Raw genomic sequence first — 22,052 nt, forward strand, 5'->3', positions numbered from 1 at the left:
ACCTTTCAAAAGTCTGATATTTATAAAATACCATCCAAAGGTATTCTATCTATACAAGACCCTCAAAAGGTATTTTTTCCCGTATGTCATCTACCTATAGAAGACACTTCAAAGACCTTCTATCTCTGGACAACCCTTCAGAGGACTTCTGTTCACAGAATATCTTCCAAAGATCTTCAATATGTAAAATACATTTTAAGACCTATCATCCATCTACAATGAAATGTGTAATGCTCGTATTCGATTTTATTTCAAGTCACTTCAGTTTATTTTTCACATGTCTGCACACTTTCCGCTTTAATAGAAACAAGTAAAAAGTCGTTAAGTTCGGCCAGGCCGATCTTTTTATACCCTCCACCATAAAATAGTCTTAATTAAAATGGAATAATTATTGTCCTTTCACAATTTTAGGTGGAACAACTTTTCGACAATGGATAGACTCCTACTGCCTCCCACTATTGTTTAATTTCCACTGTGAACACAAATGTTGGGGCAAAGATAATTCCTTTTGGCGATGAAAGCCCTTGGTGTGTGTATAATAAAAACCCCGAAGGACAGATGCGTCGTGAGTCGAACTTCCGCGTTATGGCGTGATGAAGTTTTTTCAAGAGACCTTGTAAGCCATCATGAATTAGCATTATATCTTTGTCGTTGTTTTTGTAGAGCACTTAAGCAACAGCGAACAAAGATATAACACTAATTCCTGATGGCCCACAGGGTCTCTAACAAAAATTTCATCACGCCATAACGCGGAAGTTCGACTCACGGCGGATCTGTCCTTCGGGGTTCATAATATACTCACCAAGGCCTTTCTTCCTCAAGAGGAATTTTCCGTGCCCCAGACTTTCACCTCCATTTTGTTGCACAGTGTTATCTAATCTAATCTAAAAAAATGTGTTCAGCTAAAATTCTCAAAATACCGAAAATCGGGAGATACCGTTATATGGGGGCTATACCAAAAAAAAAAAAAAGAACGATGTTTCATTGGAGATATTTTATGACCACTGAGAACTTCAAATGTCAAATTACAGCTATTTCGATTAAAAACTGCAGCTAAAATTCTCAAAATACCGAAAATCGGGAGGTACCGTTATATGGGGGCTATACAAAAACATGGACCTATGTTGACGATGTTTCGTTGGAGATGTTTTATGACCACAGAGAACCTTAAATGTCAAATTGCAGATAGTTCGGTTACAAATTGTGGCTAAAATTCTCAAAATACCGAAAATCGGGAGGCACCGTTATATGGGGGCTATACCAAAACATGGACCTATGTTGACGATGTTTGATGGAGATATTTCATGACCACTGAGAACCTCAAATGGCAAATTACAGCTAGTTCGGTTCAAAATTGTAGCTAAAATTCGCAAAATACCGAAAATCGGGAGGTACCGATATATGGGGGCTATACCGAAACATGGACCTATGTTGACGATGTTTCGTGGAGATATTCTATGACCACTGAGAACCTTAAATGTCAAATTGCAGATAGTTTGGTTAGAAATTGTGGCTAAAATTCTCAAAATAGCGAAAATCGGGAGGTACCGTTATATGGGGACTATACCAAAACATGGACCTATGCCCATATCCTTTGGGATATACGTTTGTTGATCACTAGGAACCCTAAGTGCCAAATTATAGCTAATTTGGTCTGCAAATGGGGTGAAGAACGTCAAAATACCGCAAATCCGGAGGTACCGTTATATCCGAACTTGACCTGCCTATGGAAAAAAGACCCTCAGGTGCAAAATTTCAGCACTCTATCTCAATTATTGCGGACGCAAGAGTGATTACAACAGACGGACAGACGGACGGACAGACGGACATGGCTAGATCGTCTTAGAATTTTATCCTGATCAAGAATATATATACTTTATAGGGTCGCAAATGATTAGTTCGATGTGTTACAAACGGAATGACAAACTTAATATACCCTCCATACTATGGTGGAGGGTATAAAAATTAAAAAAAAAAAAACATTTGAAATACTTCTCAGAACTCCGTAAATTGTTGAATGCTACATTTAAATATTAAATAACAAAATAAATACCACACTTAAAGTGCTAAAGAAACCCCTAAGGAAATTAGTGGGTGAAAAAGGTCGCATTATCTACCATTCTTAATCTTAACAAAACAAACCTAAAAAACAATTTAGTTGTGCGCGCCCAAACACACAAATTGTTAAAAATTTTTAAAATGCCCTCAAGAAATGCAACTTGGTTGTTGTTGTTGGTGGTATTTTCGTTAATCATTAAGAAGAACCTAAAGATTCTTATCAGCCTAGAAAAAAAAAAATAAAACATATTGTTGAAAGAAGCCAACGTTACACACATAAGCTGTTCTGAGCAGTTGTTAAGTGAGAACAAACACAATGCCATAGGGCGTGCGTGAAAGAAGAAGAGGAGTTCCTTTAGTAATCGTTTCAAAATACATATGATTATTATTTTCTACTTGTTTTTTTTTCCCAAAACATAATATATGACCCTAAAAAATCATCAAGAAGGCATTAGTATGAGATTTGATAAAAAACACAAGTAAAATTATGACTGGTTAGTTGGTTATGTGAGAGGAGGATTTATTTTTGGTCTACCAATTGTTAAACAAAATTATGGATGATTGTTAATGTTCTTCGTTATTTTTGATAAGTTACAACAAAATGTAGATCTGGAAGTTTCCAATCTCCAATATGAAGTGGAATATTTAGTGAAATGTTGTTGCATGTGTTGCGTCATATTTCGTTATAAGATGATAATCTTATATTTGTTCATGTTATTAATGTAATGCATTTGTCTGTGAAATGCAAGAATATTTCCCTTCAATGCTTATCAGACTACTTGGAAATGGCTAATTAATATAAATAGCATTTCCATTTGTTGTACATTTTATGTTAGTAAAGAATATTTTGAATAAAAGAAAGTTCAAAGTTAAATAATTTTATATATAATATTTTCCCAATCTGAAGTTGTTATCGTACGAGTGTTCTGTGCAGTGATGCTTACATGATGCATCCTGTGTATTTTGATAGGTGATATACAAACCTATTTCTTGGAAATGATGTTTGGAGACATATGTCAAGGAGATGATAATTTATTTATTCTTTGTTTTTTTTCAAAGCTTATCTTCGGTCCCAAACGAAAAACCAAGTCTTAAGAAAGATATGGAATTGGATCGGTCACAATCTACGCAAGCCTCAACATACCATTCCAAGAATAGTGCAAGAATGGAACCCACAAGGCAGCGAAGCCCAGGACGCCCAAGCATACATTGCGTATAACAAGGTTGAAGGAACTACATTAACAAAATAAATCATTTCATGACGTAAAATCATTGTGCCACAACAAACCATTGTACAAAACTCTTGTAGAAGCCCTATGTACCCAAGTGGAATACTAAAGGAAAAAATCGTTGGTCCCAGGTCATTGAAACAAAGAAAGAGTTAAGCGGTGTGCATTGATAGGAAAAATGCTGTCTTTTTCGGGAATGTCCATCGCTAATCTTTTTGGTTTTTTTTTTTTTAAATATAAGAACATGTTTTGTCGAACTACCTTTTTAAATTTTCCATTAATTTTAAAGTTTATTCATCCTTTTTATGCTAAAGAAAAACAAGCGCCCTTCTAGAAAAATTGTGGGCGTCTTTCATGTAATTAAAACCATTGTTGCATTCCATTTACTTTTTTGTGAAACAAAATAAATAGTACCTTTCTTTGTTTTAGCGGGAGTTGTTTAAAGTTGTACTTGGTGGAGATAAGACCGATACAGCCAAAAAACGAATGCCTGTAAAAATAAATGATTTGTTAAAATTATTTCTTTTAATATTATTGATAACCTAAGAAAAAGCTGTTTGTTGTCCATAAGACGATATATCGGCTCGGGTTTTTAAAAGAAAACCCTTTTGCGTTTTATGAGAACGAAGTTATTTTCACAAGGGACATGGAAAGGACTTCGATCTCCTACAAGAAAAGTTTTGTGTCTTCCATGAGAAAAAAATGTACCATCTATGGGAACACCTATAGTATCTTTTTAGCCAGTCGTGTCTTCTGGGAGAAGACCAGTGGTCTCCTATAAAAATAGTTGTGGTATTTTATGAGACCACCTTAGTGCCTCTTATGAAAAAACTTTGTGAACTTTTAACCGAAGACCTTTCACTCTATGGAAAAAAAAAACAAGTACGAAAGTATCAGTCAACTGTGCTGACGGAAATATACCTTCAGGCGCTGTAAAAAAACCAAACACAATAATTATGCCGTATATAAATTATGTCGGTTTTGAATCTAAAGTTTGCTTTAAAATCTGTAGGTACCGTAATGTGGGGCTGAAATCACTTAAATAAATATACCAAAAATTTTTAGTAAACAACCTTCTTCATAAAGGACTCTAATTTTCTGTGGGAGGTACTCAAAGGAGTGGACCGATATTGTCCATATTCGAACCGAATATATATGTGGAACGAATAATACGATGTGCGAAGTTTTGGACCAAATCAATTGCTCCCATTTTGCAGGAAAATTTTCAACTTTTGTGGGGGAGGTACCGTAAGGAGTGGACCGATATGGCCCATCTTCGAACTTAAACTAAGTTTGGACAAAATATTACCATACCCAAAACTTGGTTCGAATCGGTTGATCCGTTCGAGAGTTATCGTGCCCACCAGCCGACCAGAGAGACAGACGTACGGACATGGCTAAATCGACTCCAAATTGTCTGAAACGAATTTCGTCCAAACATACTTGGGGTCTAAAACCGTTATTTCGATGAGGCACATTTTTGATCGTATCAAAATGTATATGAAGAAAAGACAAAATTTTTTAGTTTTCCATAAAAAAAAATTAAAAAGTTTTTTTTTAAGCTACATGAAAGATTTTTGGTACATAGATTGGGAAAAAAATCCCATTCTTAAATCTGTTCGAGATACTAATTTTGGTTGTTGCGCGCAAAAGTTATGGCGGTTTCAATTCTGATAAAAAGAAAAAAATCTTTAAAAGACTCTAATCATTATATTGAGAAACTCTCTTAATTAGGGGCTCCCTACATACTATATGTTTACTGAGGTCCCATAACTTTGGTGAAAAAGTTGTAAATTTTCGCGGAAATTAGGAAAGCATTCAAAACAATTGGTAGTTTACAACTTGTTCTAATAAAATTCAAGCTGTTTATGCATCTGAAAAATATATAAAAAATATGTACGTAATCTAAACATCGCGAAGATTCAAATGAAACCAAAACTATTCAAATCCGTTTAGCGGTTTGCATTTTATAGCAAAAAACAAAAAATATATTGAGGAAATTTATAAAATTTTTGTAAGAAAAAATATTTATTAAAATTTATTTTGTGAGTTAGTTGAACAAAATGTAAGAATAATAGGTGGGAGTTTTTCTTCTATTTTAGTTAAACTTCACGCAATAAATCACATTTTTTATTCTAATCACATCTCGAAAACACGCTAACATCTAGCAGAAGATATGGATATCTTTCAAATAAATGTTGGGTTCCTTTAAATGGGGTATAATCTTGAAATAAAATTGTATCGGGTAATGTTCATTTTGAAATGCGTGTAAATCGCGAAATTCTTAAAATCACTTGATGCGCATGCGGTTTACCAATACAGCGAATTCTTCTCTTTTAATTTGTACACATTTGTCAGGATTTACTTTGGCCGCTAAGATGTAGCATTGTCTGCAGTTTAGTATGCAACGAATTGTATAACGCTTATATTTTGCACAAAGTGCATACACTTTTTATGCGCATCCGATTTCACTATCAACCGTGAAAAAATACATCGATCTAAACATATTTCAATAAAATCCATCAAGAACCGTGGATGTAGCATCACACAGTATTTTTTGGATATATCGGATACAGCTCCCATGCCACTAAATTTTTCAAACCGCTGTTTTCGCATAAACGCGTGTGATGATTCACTTTCTTCATTGAAATGGAAACGATCCACATAAAACGCGAATTAGTCAGCGATATTTTGAAAAACAGTTTTCGCAAATTTTTCAATTTTTGCAGTAGCCATTTCCGCCGTTCTAGTAGATGGATTTTTACGATCTGTAATTCATATGATCCGGATCGTCGAAAAACTAAAATATCGCGGGGTACCAGCACACTCGAAACGATATTGTAACTACTGTACCCAAAAAATAGGTTTTTTAGAAAAAATATCGCACTAAATTTTGGCCTTTGGCAGTAGATTACTCTGCTGCTGTGTGGGCTACATACTCAATATATATATCAGATTATGCGAAATCGCGAGTTCTTTAATCCTTTAATTGGTTTTTCGAAATATCCGAATGCGCGTCCCAGTTACATAAAAAATACAAAAAACACCTGAAATCCGGCTTCAAAATGTCAGCATCCATAAAAGGTGGATGCAGTGGAAACTTTGGAAAGTGAACATTAGAAGTGTAATCTTCATTTTGTATTCTCCTACTTTTACTTTGGACAGATGTCCGTCATTTGAATGGTTTAATCAGAAATCGAATAGCAATGTAAAAAATCTGTTTAGCGTCAACGTATTTTTACCTATGTTTTTTCCTTTACGCGGTCGTAGCTACCACGTAAATTAAATTTGTTTGCTAAATTTTTGAGCTTTGTACAAAAACATCTAAATTAATCCAGCAATAGTCATAGTTACTGGTAAACTACAATAGTTCGCGTATTATAATAGTGCAAACCTTGGCTTCATGGAAACTAAAAAATTTTGACTTTTCCTCATATACCCCTTCTAGCCTAAAGGCTGAGGGTATAAAAAACATTTGTGCTTTCAATTAAAAGAACCAACGTCTACTTTAAGGATATCAAAATTCTTCGTGAGAAAACTTCTGGTCTTTTTTGAATGAACCATAAGACGATTTTTAGTGTCCTATAAAAAAGACTATGACTTTTTACCAGAAGACTTCTGGTCTTCTATGAGAAGAGCTAAGGTCTCCAATGAATAGAGTTCAATTTTTCTGTGAGAAGATCACTGATCCTTTATGAGTAGACATCTGGTCTTTTACACGTAGCCCTCTGGTCTTCAGCACGTATACCTCTAGACTTCTACATGTAGACCTCTGGCCTTCTATGAGTACACCTATGGTCTTCTAGGAAAAGAAAGTACTCCGATCTTCTAGGAGAAAAAGGGCTCTGGTACTTTATGTTCAATGAGAAGACAATAGGTCTTCCCTGAGAAGAGCTCTGGTCCTCAACGAGAATACATCTGTTCTTCTATGAGAAGCAAATGATCATCTATGGGTAGACCATTGGTCTTCTATGCGAAAACAGATTATTTTCCATGAGAAGACCTCTGGTGCTTTATTAGAAGACTTCTGGTCTTCTATGAGAAGACCTCTCTGTACTTCTTTAGAAGTGAAGACATCTGATCTACTTCGAGAAGACTTTTGGTCTTCTTTGAGAAGAACTCCAGTCTTTTAGTCTTCTATAAGAGGACCTCTGCCTGGCCTTATATGATTAGACCATTGGTTCTCTATGAGAAAATTGCAGGTCTTCTATGAAAACATATCTGGTCCTCTTTGAGAGCACCATTAGTCTTCTATGTGAAGACCTCTAGTTTGCGTTTGCAATACATTTGATCTTCTATGAGAAATCCTGTGGTCTTCTATGATAAAACCTTTGTTCTTCCCTGAGAAAAGATCTGGTCCTTAACGAGAATACATCTGGTCTTCTATGAGACATATATGATCATGTATAGGTAGACCTTTGGTCGTCTTTGCGAAAACAGCTTATCTTCCATGAGATGATCTCTGGTGCTTTATAAGAAGACAATTGGGCTTCTATGAGAAGACCTCCGATGTACTATGGGAAGATTTCTGGGCTTCTATGAGAAGACCTCTCTGTTCTTCTTTAAGAAGTGAAGACATCCGATCTACTTCGAGAAGACTTTTGATCTTCTTTGAGAAGAACTTCAGTCTTCTATAAGAAGACCTCTGTCTGGAATTATATAAGTAAACCATTGGTTTTTTATGAGAATATTGCATTTCTTCTATGAGAACACATCTGGTCCTCTTTGAAAAGACACTGGGTCTTCGTTGAGAAGATATTTGGCTTTTTATGAGAAAACCTTTGGTCTTCTCTGAGTAGAGCCCTGGTCCTAAACTAGAAATCATCTGGTCTTCTATGAGAGGAATCTGATCATCTATGGGTAGACCTTTTGTCTTCTATGAGAAAACAGCTTGTCTTCCATGAGAAGACCTCTGGTGCTTTATTAGAAAACTACTATACTATTTGAAGACTTCTGGTCTTCCATGAAAAGACCTCTGTTCTTCAAATCGAAGACCTCTGTTCTTCTATCGGAAGACCTCTGTTCTTCAACGAGAATATCTCTGTTACTATTTAGAAGTCCTCTGGTTTTATATACGAAGTCCTCTGGTTTTTTATAAGAAGTCCTTTCCTATGAAAAGGCCTTGGTCTTCTATTAGAAGTCATCTGGTCTTATATCTGAAGACCTATGCTCTTCTATGAGAAGACCAATGGTTTTTATGAGAACACCTCTTCTAAGAGAAAACCTCTTCTATGTGAAGTCCTCTGGTATTCCTTGAGAAGACCTCTGGAATTCTAAGAGAAGATCTCGGGTCTTCTATGAGATGGCCTCTACACTTCTTTGAGAAGACTTAATTTCTTTTTCTGCTTTACATTATTTAGTCCCCTATCAAAAAACATATTGTCTTTTATGAGTAGATCTTCTATTATAAGACCTTTAGCCTTCTGGTACTCTATTAGAACACCTATGGACTTCTAGAGGAAGGCCGCTCGTCTTCTCTGTCATCTATGAAAATATGTGTTGTATCTTATATGAAAAGGCCTTTGGTCTTCTATCCGCCATTAATGTTCAGAAATGTTTTGAACTTTTGAGGAGGAGGTACCTGAAGGCTTTGTCCATGTTAATCTGGATCAATTCGGCAATTTTAGTTGGTCACCGTAGGTTTTCTTAGAGGTTATGGGTCATGATGTTCGGAAGCATGGACAATACCAAAGACTAAGTTCCATGAACATTTCAAAATAATGTTTGAAGAGCCCTTAAACGACACTTCCCGATGTACTGGAAGACGTAGTCCATTTTCTAAGTTACTTTAGGTTTGATTTCAATACTACCTGGAGATCGGGCAGAAGTTCAACCATTTGCTGAAACTTTAAAAAATCTATACTAATATGCCTAGGGAAATCGACTCGATTAAACTATTCTTCTTTCCAAACATCTGAAAGGAAAATTGTAGAACGATGTGCATGCAACTTAGTGAGCAAACAACTCGTGTCAAGTCCGAACTCAGAGAACTCAAACAAACCTGCTGGTTGCGTTTTTTTTCTCCTAATTTGCCGATAGTTTCGAAGATATCATCGGAGCAGTTGCCTAAACAGACGGCATTTGTGAGGGCCGAAGTAATAGTGAAAATGAAAATTGTGTCTGAAGAAAACTCCCTTCTCTGTGCGTCGAGAATTTGCCACTACTTTCAGATATTTTTCCTTTTCACTTTCCACTCAACTTAAGACAGACTATTTTTAATATTACAATATTTAAAAGTTTAGGACGATTTGTTTTTTATAGAGGTATATGACTTTTCGACGTTTACAAAGTTGCAAAGGTCGAAAATCTAAAAAAAAATTAATATGGACCATCTCTGAAATACATATACACTCATTAGCTTAAAGGCTGAGAAACAATTTTTTTATCTTCTACATCAAGAAGAAGCTATTTGCATTACTATTCAATATTAACGCTTAAAGATATCCAATATCCATGGATATGTCAATTTCTCACAATCCACTCCTCTAAACTATCTAACTATTTTCCTTGAGTGTAAAATTTAGAACAAGATTACATTATTCAACGAAAAAAGTTATAATGTTTCTTAAAAAAAAAAAGAAACGTGAGAGTGTGCGTGTATACTATATTTTGGCATGTATACCCACCTGGGTGAACTTCATGGGAAGTTTAATGACAGACCCAATGTTAACTTTGTTTCGTTTGTGTTTTTCTCTCTCTCAACTTGTTTTAACATGCTTTTCATGTTTTTGGGGTATTTATTTTCATGTTACCTTTCGTCGTCATTGTTGTTGTCGTCGCCGTCGCTTTTTGCCGCCGCTTGTCTGGAAAATAAATAGTCGTCGACGTCTACTACAAAATGTTTTAAACCATTCTTGGGTTCTTGGCATTGTGCGTACCTTTCTTTCCATGGCCATGACTAGATTTTTTAGATGGTTGGTTTTTAATATGACTATATTTTTGGGTTGTTTGTTTGGGATTTGGTTTGGGTTCTAGGTGGGGGAACAGCAGAATATGTTGTTGCTTAATGTTTTACTGACCACCTTTGTTTTTTTGAATTAATTGTTGCTTTTGTGTGGGCGTTAAAGGAAGATGATGCGGCTATTTCTGCTAGGCCAATGTAAACGTTCATTTAATGAGGTCGACCAACCATTACTGTGGTGTTGGGACGTTCGTATTTTTTTCATTTTAGGGTAATTGGTCTCTGGCGAGTTGGTTATCTTTATCAAAAAAATATGTGTTTGCACAGAAAACCAAAGATAAACTCAAGAAGAAAAAAGGTGGAAAAACTGCGGTCTAATTTTTCCCATAATGAATTTGTGGTTTAATTTATTGCACTGCAGCAGCTATTAACGCTGGTAAAAGATGTAAATATACCGCATAGGATTTGCTAAGTACAGGGAAAGGGGAATGAAACTCAAATGAAATATGTATGCTACAGTTAAGGGGAGCAGGTTTAAAGGGCACAATAGGTAAATGAGAGCAGGAAGGAAATAAGATTTAATTTCTTTTTGGAGATTTTAAGAGTTTTTGGTTATTATAGATGAGAGTTACATCCTTACTTTTTATAGATTCGTATAATGATTCCGTCCGATTTAAGATATTCATAAGAATATCTACATATATAAATCCAAACTTTGAAAGGGCTGCACAAAACAGTCACACACTTCACACTGTAAGGGACTGTAAATTTAAAAAAAAAAGGAGAATCTGCTTGAGTGTGTCCGGCAATAAACGGCGTCAAGACCAAGTAGATGGTGTCGACGCGCAATGCGGCAATTGAGCTCGGACCAACTGTGGAAATTGGTTCCTTTAATTTTGAGGTAGTTAAAGACTTCGTCTACCTCGGCACCGCCATAAGCACAACAAAACAACATCGGTTGTGAAATACGAAGAAGAATTGTATTAAACTGCTTGCTTGAGTCAAAATAGCATCTAGCTAAAGCAAGCAGTTTAAAAACAAAAGTAACACTTTACAAAACTCAGATACTACCCGAGCCAATGTATGGATGTATGGGTACATGCACAAGCAGATAAGGCAGTGCTTGGCGTGTTCGAGAAAAAAAATCATCGAAAGATCTACGGGCCAATCTGCGTTGACCGTGAATATCGGCGTCGTATGAACAGCGAACTGTATCAGCTATACAACGACATATGTATAGTTAAATGTATCGAAATACAACGATTGCGTTGGCTAGGCCATGTCATAGGAATGCGTGATAATGAACCCGCTAAAATAACGTTTAAATACGGGCCGCATGGCGGCACACACAGAACTGGAAGGCCAAGGCTTCGATGGAGCGAACAAGTGAAATACGACATCAGAAGACTCCATATCCTAGATTGGGAAAATAGAGCAACAAACAAAAATGAATGGAGATCTTTTCTTAGTTCGGCTTATGGAACAAATGTAGTATTTTTGATTAATTTTTGGCCGATAAAAATAATGTTGATATTTACAATCGTCGTTAAACAATTGTAATACTCCATCAAAATTATTTTGATTAAGTGATTGTCATATTTACTAAGAAGTTTGTTGAATTTTATTTTTTTTTCAATCGATAAAATATTTTTCATTTTAACAAACTGGTTTATTGATTTGTTTAATTTTTTTTATCAAACAAATTATCAAAGTATTGTGATGAAGCATATAATCAAAGTTTTCGGCGTGGCTTTTTTACGCGTGTATGAGATATACAGCTCAGTAGATTCCTTCGTAAATTATTGTCAATAAAAATAATTTTTTTATTAACCTGAGTATTTTGTCTATTTAGTACTAACATTAGCCGTTGACAAACAATAATAAAACACACACCTTCAAAATAGTCAAAATGTCATTAGCAATACTAATTATTTGATTATCGATATTGTTTCATATAACCCGTATATTTGGTCTACGTCGCAAAACATTAGAGGCAATTTAGGTTTTTTGTTTGGCTAATCCCATAGTAAGAAAAACAAACAAAATATATGAAGAATAAAATGGAAATGCATTATTAGTTTTTGTTGACAGTACAAAAATAAATAAGTATAAATACTCGCTTGTGTCTTCTAGTATATATTTACTTATGTAAATACATACATATTAGGCCGGGGCGATTTGTATGGAAGGAAAAAAGTGTTATCGGGCGCCTGGAGATTCTGATTCTTGGGATTGTACTGAGCAAAAAAGTCAACTAGACCATATGTCTACGGTGAAAATCGAGCCCCCGGATTTTGACTTGAAGTTTTTTTTCAAGGATTTTTGGATATTTTGGCATATAACAACCAAACCACTGAGATTTTCGATCCAACACAAAGACAACAATTGTAGCCAAGACAATAATAAATAACTCTCTAGTACATCGCAAAAGCATTGGAACGCTCCTTCGGGTAGTTATGGCCTCGAGAAGGTGCACATTTTTCGGAAAATATCGATAAACGACACTGTGCTACAAAATGGAACTCAAAGTCAGTGGGTGGAAAATTTCTTTTGGAGATGAAAGCCCTTGGTGAGTGTACTGAGAACCCAAAAGGAAATTTTCACCATAGGTCAAGTTTCCGAGATATTGCGTGATTAATGGTTTAATTTTGGTCCCTTAATTTGTGATCAAATAGCTTTATATCTCTCTAAAGCGTTATTGTAGCTTCATTTTGACATTACATGTCTTCAGTCAAATCGAATGGTGAATCTTTTTGTAGAATATTTCATCCCTCTAACTCAATTCCTTTCATGTCCTTTTCGTCCTTTATTTTTTGAACCGTAGTAAAAGTTCCACAAGGCGAGATTTTACAGCATATAAATATTCTACAAAAATGTTGTTCAGAAGATTTTAGGTATGGTTCTCATTGATGACCAATCGATATTTCCCCGTTTTCATGGTCCTTTTTGACATTTTACTGGTTTTTGTTCAGAAAACTATGTTTTGTTTTTATGTATATTCGTTATTGGTCTGTGGTGCTTCTGAAATACTTACCATAAATAGCTCTTGTAATGACGAACACGTTAATAACAAATTTTATTGGAGGACAGATCCAGTTATCTAAATTTTTGAACCGGATATTCTGATATTAAAACCGATTTTGGAACCGGTTTTAAGTAACCGATTAACCGAATATGTATATCATTAGAAAGCTAATAAAATGGTCAATCAAATGACAGCAAGTAGCTGATTACAACAAAAAAAAACCGCGTTCTTAAACCAATTTTGATGTAAAATATCACTGCGTTCTTTTTGGCGATGAAAGTCGATTAAGATAATATTATAAATCTGGAAAGGCTGTTATGTCATAGGTCAAACTTCTGAGTTATGGCGAGATGAATTTGTGTTATGTTGTTTTTATATCATGCACTTAAAGTTCATCAAGAATGAATTAATTTCGCCATAACTCAGAAGTTTGAACCATGTCAATAACTGTCCTTATCATTTTCATTTTTCCATAGCACAAAATTATAAAATGTTCTATTTCTTATTTTTCCTACATTTTATCCAAAACTATGTTTTTTGTTTTGTTCAATATTTATTTTGGAAAGCTTCGTAACCGACAAAGTTGTAATCAGCTACTTGCTGTCATTTAATTGACCATTTTATTAGCTTTCTAATGATATACATATTCGGTTAATCGGTTACTTAAAACCGGTTCCAAAATCGGTTTTAATATCAGAATATCCGGTTCAAAAATTTAGATAACTGGATCTGTCCTCCAATAAAATTTGTTATTAACGTGTTCGTCATTACAAGAGCTATTTATGGTAAGTATTTCAGAAGCACCACAGACCAATAACGAATATACATAAAAACAAAACATAGTTTTCTGAACAAAAAACAGTAAAAGGACCATGAAAACGGGGAAATATCGATTGGTCATCAATGAGAACCATACCTAAAATCTTCTGAACAACATTTTTGTAGAATATTTGGATGCTGTAAAATCTCGCCTTGTGGTACTTTTACTACGGTTCAAAAAATAAAGGACGAAAAGGACATGAAAGGAATTGAGTTAGAGCGATGAAATATTCTACAAAAAGATTCACCATTCGATTTGACTGAAGACATGTAATGTCAAAATGAAGCTACAATAACGCTTTAGAGAGATATAAAGCTATTTGATCACAAATTAAGGGGCCAAAATTAAACCATTAATCACGCAATATCTCGGAAACTTGACCTATGGTGAAATTTTCCTTTTGGGTTCTCAGTACACTCACCAAGGGCTTTCATCTCCAAAAGAAATTTTCCACCCACTGACTTTGAGTTCCATTTTGTAGCACAGTGTCGTTTATCGATATTTTCCGAAAAATGTGCACCTTCTCGAGGCCATAACTACCTGAAGGAGCGTTCCAATGCTTTTGCGATGTACTAGAGAGTTCTTTATTATTGTCTTGGCTACAATTGTTGTCTTTGTGTTGGATCGAAAATCTTAGTGGTTTGGTTGTTATATGCCAAAATATCCAAAAATCCTTGAAAAAAAACTTCAAGTCAAAATCCGGGGGCTCGATTTTCACCGTAGACATATGGTCTACTTGACTTTTTTGCTCAGTACAATCCCAAGAATCAGAAACTCCAGGCGCCCGTGATGGTGTTCAAATCGCCCCACTCTAATACATATGTATAGACCAGCGACGACCACAGAAATACAACCAAAGGGAAGACATGTATGAACGTATGAGTGAAAAAAGCAACAACCACATTATGTTTTTGTTTGTTTTCATTCATTTAAACTGTACGTGAGAGAGTGAAGCAAATGCAAAAACAACTCAGTGGGCGCCCTCACTATACGATCTAAGCAAAGAAGCTCGTCCCTGGTATAGACACAAATAGAATATAAATATACATACTTTGGATAAAAACGCCCTTTTGCTATAATAAAGAAATACGTCACATATGACGCTAAAGGCATTGCTTATAAAGGCAAATAATAAATAAATATTATTATGGGCCACAAATAAATACAAATGCTGATGATGGTGACACACATAAAATGTGGAATTGACACAATCACAAAAAGTCATTAAATATGAAATGACAAGACGAAAACAATAGACATAGGGAATAATGACATAACATCATTAAACTGAATATAGATTCGAGAAACAACCCTTCTGGGATGTTCGTATGAAAAATATACATAAGTTGGAAGGAAACTATAAACTAAAGGAAACTATAACATGCTAACTTCTTAAAAAATAAAGAATGACTAAACGACCTTTGACAAAAACGTTTGTAGTTTAAATTCAAGAGGGTTTTGTTAAGAACACCCCCAGAGTGAAAAAATCTAAGTTAACCATTTGGTAATGGTTCGTACACCCCTGAGGGCCCATTAGTTAGGGAACTTACTATTGAATTTAAAAACATGCGGAAAATGCAACATTGGTACAGCAGTCAGTCTTGAATCCAGGAAAGGCGTACGATAGAACGGCAGTTTTCATTTTTATAGAGTGTCAAGCTAATGAGCTGTGTTCTACGCAGTATTAGAACCATCTCAACAGATGCCGCCCGAAACGTGAAATTATCCATAGCGAGTGACACATACGGAATCTCAATGGTATTGGTTCAGTAACTGGATGAACACAGTGTTGAATATTAAAGGAGTGTCCCCAATATATCGTTTGCCACCCATATTATACCCGAAAAATCATAAGGTGGCAGGATGCGTATAGAAGACCAAATGGTCTTCGTATAGAAGCCCAAATGGTCTTCGTATAGAAGACCAAATGGTCTTCGTATAGAAGACCAATGGTCTTCATACAGAGGAATAAAATCTCATAGAAAAAGTAAGAACGGTGTTAAGGGGCCGAACTTTTTATACCCTCCACCAAGAACTGTATTGGAGTGAATAAAAAAAAAACAAGTAAGAAAAGTCTATAGTCGGACGGAGCCGACAATGGGATACCCTATACCATTATCCCTGGACAATCGCTCTCCACGGAACTTCTTTTCAATGATTGTGAAAATTTTTACTTATGACCAAAACCAAAAAGTTATCTAGCATGACAAAGACATTTTTGTAGCAGGAAAGGAAAATTTAGTTCACACAAACTAAAATGTAATGAAACCCACTTATGTAGTACTACACTTCCGTTGTTTAACCGCTACGTTATTGAAATTTTTACCAATTTCACACAAAAGTTTCAGTCCATTTAACCCGCTAAGTATTATCTGATCTTTACGTTGGTTTGTACGCTTCTTCTTCATCATAAACTCAAACTTTGTTTAAAATTTTGCGGTTTATTATTTTGACCTACAGAGCCGCTACAAAATTGGTTAATATTTTGTTTTTGGTCCATTTCATCCCCTGAACATTTCACGATCATCACCAAAAACTAATCATTTCTATTCTGGCCCGAACCCTCCTTAAAAAATTCGTTACAATCGGTCAATAATTGCGGCCATAAGCTTGTTTACAACTTTTAATGGACGGACACACATCGCTAAATCGCTTTATCTCGTCGAGATATGAATTTTGGCATACCAAATAAGGGGTCTATGACGAATATTTCGTGGTGTTACATAAACTTTTGGAGAGACAATATGTAGCATGGGATAAAAATGTGGTTCTCTACACAGAACCCATTATATATTAGGCAGTAGGCCCGTTATTTAGCAAACACTTTATTGCAATTTACATCAGAGGAAAGGTCAGTAGTTTTTTTTCATATGTAGGCTACTTTGCGAAATATATATGTCCTCAAGGAATTAAAATATCGACCAAAAATAAAATTCTTATATTTTTCATACAAAAGTAATGGTCCATTTCACCCGCTAAAGAATATCAGATCATCATTTAAAATTGTAGGCATCTTTTTCGACCTATATTCTTACCCGGTGCAAAATTTCGTGACTATTGATGTATAATTGCGACTTCTAGCGAGTTTATTATTACACAACAAACGAATAATGGAATTATAAGACTGTAACTCTGTTATCTTAGCATGTACACCAACATAATTGGCATCAATTGAAAGGTCAAGCGTTCCACTTTCAAGTATATCTCATTTGTCCGGAATGTCACTTCCAGGAATTAAGATATAAGCTGTATATTAAAAATTTTCACAATTTTCACACAAAAGTTTTGGTCCATTTAACCCTCTAAATATTATCCGATCGCCATCTCAAATTGCAAGCTTCTCCTTTGTGATATACTCTTACCTTATTTAAAATTACGCGTTGATCGGACTATTATTGAGACCTACAGAGCCGCTAGAAAATTGGATAAATATTATGTTTTTGGTCCATTTCACCTGCTAAATATTTCACGATTATCACCAATAAGAATAGGGATCTATTCTGATCTAAACCCGACCTCCACACAAAATTTCGTAACGATCGGTCGATAATTGCGGCTTGGAGCGTGTTTACAATTTATAATGGACAGACGGACGGACGGACGGACGGACGGAGGGACGGACGGACACACATCTCAAAATCGCTTTATCTCGTCGAGATATGAAGATTGGTATACCACATTGGGGGTCTCCGACGAATATTTCGCGGTGTTACATGAATTTTTACCAAAACAAACTTATAATACCCTTTTCCACATTGTGGTATAGGGTATAAATAGTTTCCTTTCGTTTATGAAAGTACTAAGATCTTCCTCTTATCCCAACTGATAATACTCCCTTCAAAACAGCTTTATGAAGACGTGAAGCAATACCGAAACATTTCATTTGGGAAGTTGTACACCCCCAAAGAAGACTAAATACCAAATTGCATATTGAGACAACAACGTTGAAATTACCGAAAATCGGTACCTACCGTTCTATATGAAGGCTATATGAAGGCGTGGGCCTATACCGACAAATTACAGGTGGAAAGTTTTATACCCCTAGAAAAGACTAAATACCAAATTTCAGCCATTTCGGCGGGATACTGAGGCCACAACCTTCAAGATACCGAAAATCGGGAGGTATTGTTCAATGGGGGATATACGAAAACTTGGACTTATACCGATAAATTTTAGGTGGAATATTATGCACCCCCAAAGACAACTAAATACCAAATTTCAGGTATTTCGGCGTATTAATATGGTGGGATATGGTAGCCACAACCTTCAATATACCGAAAATCGGGAGGTACCGTTCTATGGGGGCTATATAAAGACGTGGACCTATACCGACAAATTTCAGTTTAAAAGTTTTGTACCACCAACGAAGACTACGTACCAACCTTTAGCCATTTCGGCGTTGGAATGAGGCTAAAATTTTCAAATTACCGAAAATCTGCAGGTACCGTTCTATGGGTGCTACATCAAAATTTCAGATGGAAAGTTTTATACCCAAACACCAAATTTCAGCCATTTCGGTGGGGTATTGAGGCTAAAACCTTCAAAATACCGACAATCGGGAGGTATCCCTTCTATGAGGGCTATATGAAGACCTGGGGCCTAATTCTCGCATACGTGATCGAGTTATTTCGATCGATATTTTCAGTATTGGGATTACGGCATCCGTTTTCGAATACACTTTCGAGTGGAATCTTGCGAGTTTTTGCCCGCCACACATTTGCTGTCGAAATTACTATTTTTGTGGCAAAAAACGAACTTTAATGGAACATTTTGCAATAAAACTAATCAAAATCACATACAAATGACTTTTTCCAATAAAATGAGTAAAAAAATAGACAAAAGGTGACTTTTTCTTAAAAATTAAAAATATATTTTCCAATGCCAGAATGTGATTTTTATATTTTTACATAGTGGAATTTATTTCAGGTCACTATTACTTTTAATTTTTCACAATTTTCTATTATTTTATACAATTCTCATGCTTTCATTTCGTTTCAACGCGCACAACAACTTGTTTGTAATATTTTGTGTTTATCATATGTTTCGCCGTTCGATAACCGTATGTATCGATAACTTTTTTAAATAATTTCGATCGTATAAGGGAATCCAAAAATTTCGATCGTTCGTAATTTGTCTTCGAACAAAAACTCGTTCGATAACGGATGCGAGAATTAGGCCCCTGGACTTATACCGACAAATGTCGAGTGGAAATTTTATACCCTCAACGAAGACCAAATACCACATTTCAGACATTTCGGTGGGATATTGAGGCTAAAACCCAAAATACGAAAAACTGGAGGTACCGTTCTCTTGGGGGCTATATGAAGGAGTAGAGTTATACCGACAAATTTCAGGTCGAAAGTTTTCTACCCCAAACAAAGACGAAATACCAAATTTAATTCATTTCGGTGTGATAATGGGGCTAAGACCTTCAAAATACCGAAAATTTGGAGATACTGTTCTTTGGGGGCTATATCAAAACGTCGACCGATATAGCCGATTTTCAATACCAAACATCTTAGGGTTAATACAAACTTCAGTACCAAATTACAAATCTATCTATCTTAAAAATTGCTAGCTGTATCTTGATTTCAACATACGGACAAGGGGACTTCTCTCATATCAATGAATGCACCCCGACTCATATTAGCTCAATGATATGGGACCTACTGTTTATGGGCGAGTCCGAACGGCGTGCCATAAGACATCATTTGTAGAGAAGTTTTAAATGGCTGCAATACTCAGGAAATGTCACCTGAGGGGTATTTTTACCACCGTTGAAAAGTTTCGGTGATACCAAGCCGGGGAATCGTACACACGACCTTCAGCGTGCAAGGCGGATGTGCATACCATTGCACCATGGTGGCACCCATCGTATTTATTATTTATTATACCAAAAAATTTATATTTTTCAATAAATTTAAACATTTCGATATTCATGGATATTAAAACCTACTGAATTTTAAAGCTCAACCTCTCCTTTAAGCTCAATCACCACAATATTCATAAAACGTAAATAATTGTTTTTCATATTTTTGTATTGTGGGTTGCATTGAGTGGTCATAAACCTCACACTCTAAAAATCCCCACACAAACGCGCAATTACTTCAGCAACCAGACGCACTTGCAGACAAAATAACTTCTCTGCGTAGCTGGAACCTTTGCGGCAAACGGTACAATGGAGCATGACCATAAATTAACCCATAAATAATATTAATAAAAAATCCTCAACTTTTGTGTGGTTGCATATTAAATAAATCAATCACTTGTGCCACACTGAGGGCACATGTGCACGCACAATGCCAGCCACTATGAACCACTATGTAGGTATATAGACAATACCACAACAATATATAAAAGATACGTTGCGGTAAGCATAATATTATGCATATCAATAAATAATTATCGAAAATAAAATAATAAAAAACAAGTAAGAACAGACTATAGTCGGACGGGGCCGACCATGTGATACCCTATACCACTATCCCTGTGCACTAGCTTTCCGGGCTAGCTGTTATAAGATGTGCATTAGAAATTTTACCAATTTTCACACAAAAGTTTTGATCAATTTAACCCGCTAAATATTATCCGATCATACCGTTGACTTGCACGCTACTTCTTCATCTCAAACCAAAACTACGTTTAAAATTTCGCGCCGATCGGACTATTATTGCGACCTACAGAGCGGCTACAAAATCGAGCAAAAATTTTGTTTTTGGTCCATTTCATCCCTTTAACATTTCACGATCATCGCCAAAAACTAATCAGTTCTATTCTGGTCCAAACCCGACCTCCATACTAAATTTCGTGACAATCGGTCCATAATTGCGGCCTCTAGCTTGATTACAATTTTTAATGGACGGACAGACGGACGGACGGACACACATCGCTAAATCGCTTTATCTCGTCGAGATATGAAGTTTGGTATACCACATGAGGGGTCTACGACGAATATTTCGCGGCGTTACATGAATTTTTGGGAAAACAAACTTATTATACCCTTTTCCACATTGTGGTATAGGGTATAAAGACAGACACACTCTCGAATGGTAGCTTTTCCTATTATAGCCTCCATTGTGCGATGAAAATTTGCATAAGCCGGTATGGGGATGTGATTTTCATTTGGGTGTTGGGAATTTGTTGTTGTTAATTCTCTCCATTATACAATCGAGAAAGGAGGAACATTGATGCAGCAAACAAAAAATCCAACACCACAAGATTGCAGTAACAGTTTGGATAATACTGCACTTGGTTTACAGTAATGTGCAGCAACGTGCCACATTTTTTTGAAGCCGTTACTAGTCGCTGTATATGGCTGATGCTGCCATGTTGTGGTGACTCACTGACAAAAGCATGCTTGGATGCCAGGAATTCAGACTGAGTGTTTGGTAAGTAGGTTGGGGATATAGCCTTGCTTTTCGGCTCGGTTTTGTCTTGCCATACAAAATACACGGTATCGTTGTCATAATTGCAACATTGTTACTGTCGTTTTTTTGTCCACTCCATGCAGATGGAGTCGACGAAGTCAGACTACAGCGAAATTTACACATTTAGCACGTTCGAAATACATGTCCCATCATCAAACCAATCCAATCTACCAGCGACACATAATCCAGCGAATATGGGACCTCCAACCAAACTGATGGTTTTTGAAGAAATGGATGATTAGAGAAAAAAGCATAGATAACTGCATCAGTGATGATACCACATACATAGGTGAGCGAGCGGTACACTAACAGTAGCTGTGGTGCAGTGCTAGATGGATTGATGGATTTCGACAGCGACATTTGCCACGCGCACTTTTCACATGGTTTCCAATTGTTTGCTTCTTCTGTAATTCTAACTGGGAATTGGGATGAGAAATAACATTTCTTTGCTTTCTCCATGACTAATATGACATATTGTGCAGTGGAAATTGAGCACTGCTATTGTGGAAGTATGAACATTTCCAACAGATTTTCTAGGTTAGAAATTAGTTTTGTAATTTCATACATTGTTCGAAGGGGATCATAGTATAGC

General features: G+C 35.8%; 1 protein-coding gene across 1 annotated transcript in view; it reads right to left on the reverse strand.

Annotated features, from left to right (window-relative positions):
- The window catches only part of LOC141390820 (protein toll-like), a 388,884-nt gene that overhangs the window by 325,473 nt on the left and 41,359 nt on the right, over nucleotides 1-22,052 (reverse strand). Inside the window, exon 3 of the mRNA XM_073963779.1 lies at nucleotides 3,702-3,777. The gene's annotated coding sequence lies outside the window, so the exon portion shown is untranslated. The remainder of the gene's footprint in view (nucleotides 1-3,701; nucleotides 3,778-22,052) is intronic.

Source organism: Musca autumnalis, unplaced genomic scaffold (assembly GCF_047663935.1).
Source record: "Musca autumnalis isolate F117 unplaced genomic scaffold, ASM4766393v1 scaffold_1, whole genome shotgun sequence".
Taxonomy (NCBI): Eukaryota; Metazoa; Arthropoda; class Insecta; order Diptera; family Muscidae; genus Musca; species Musca autumnalis.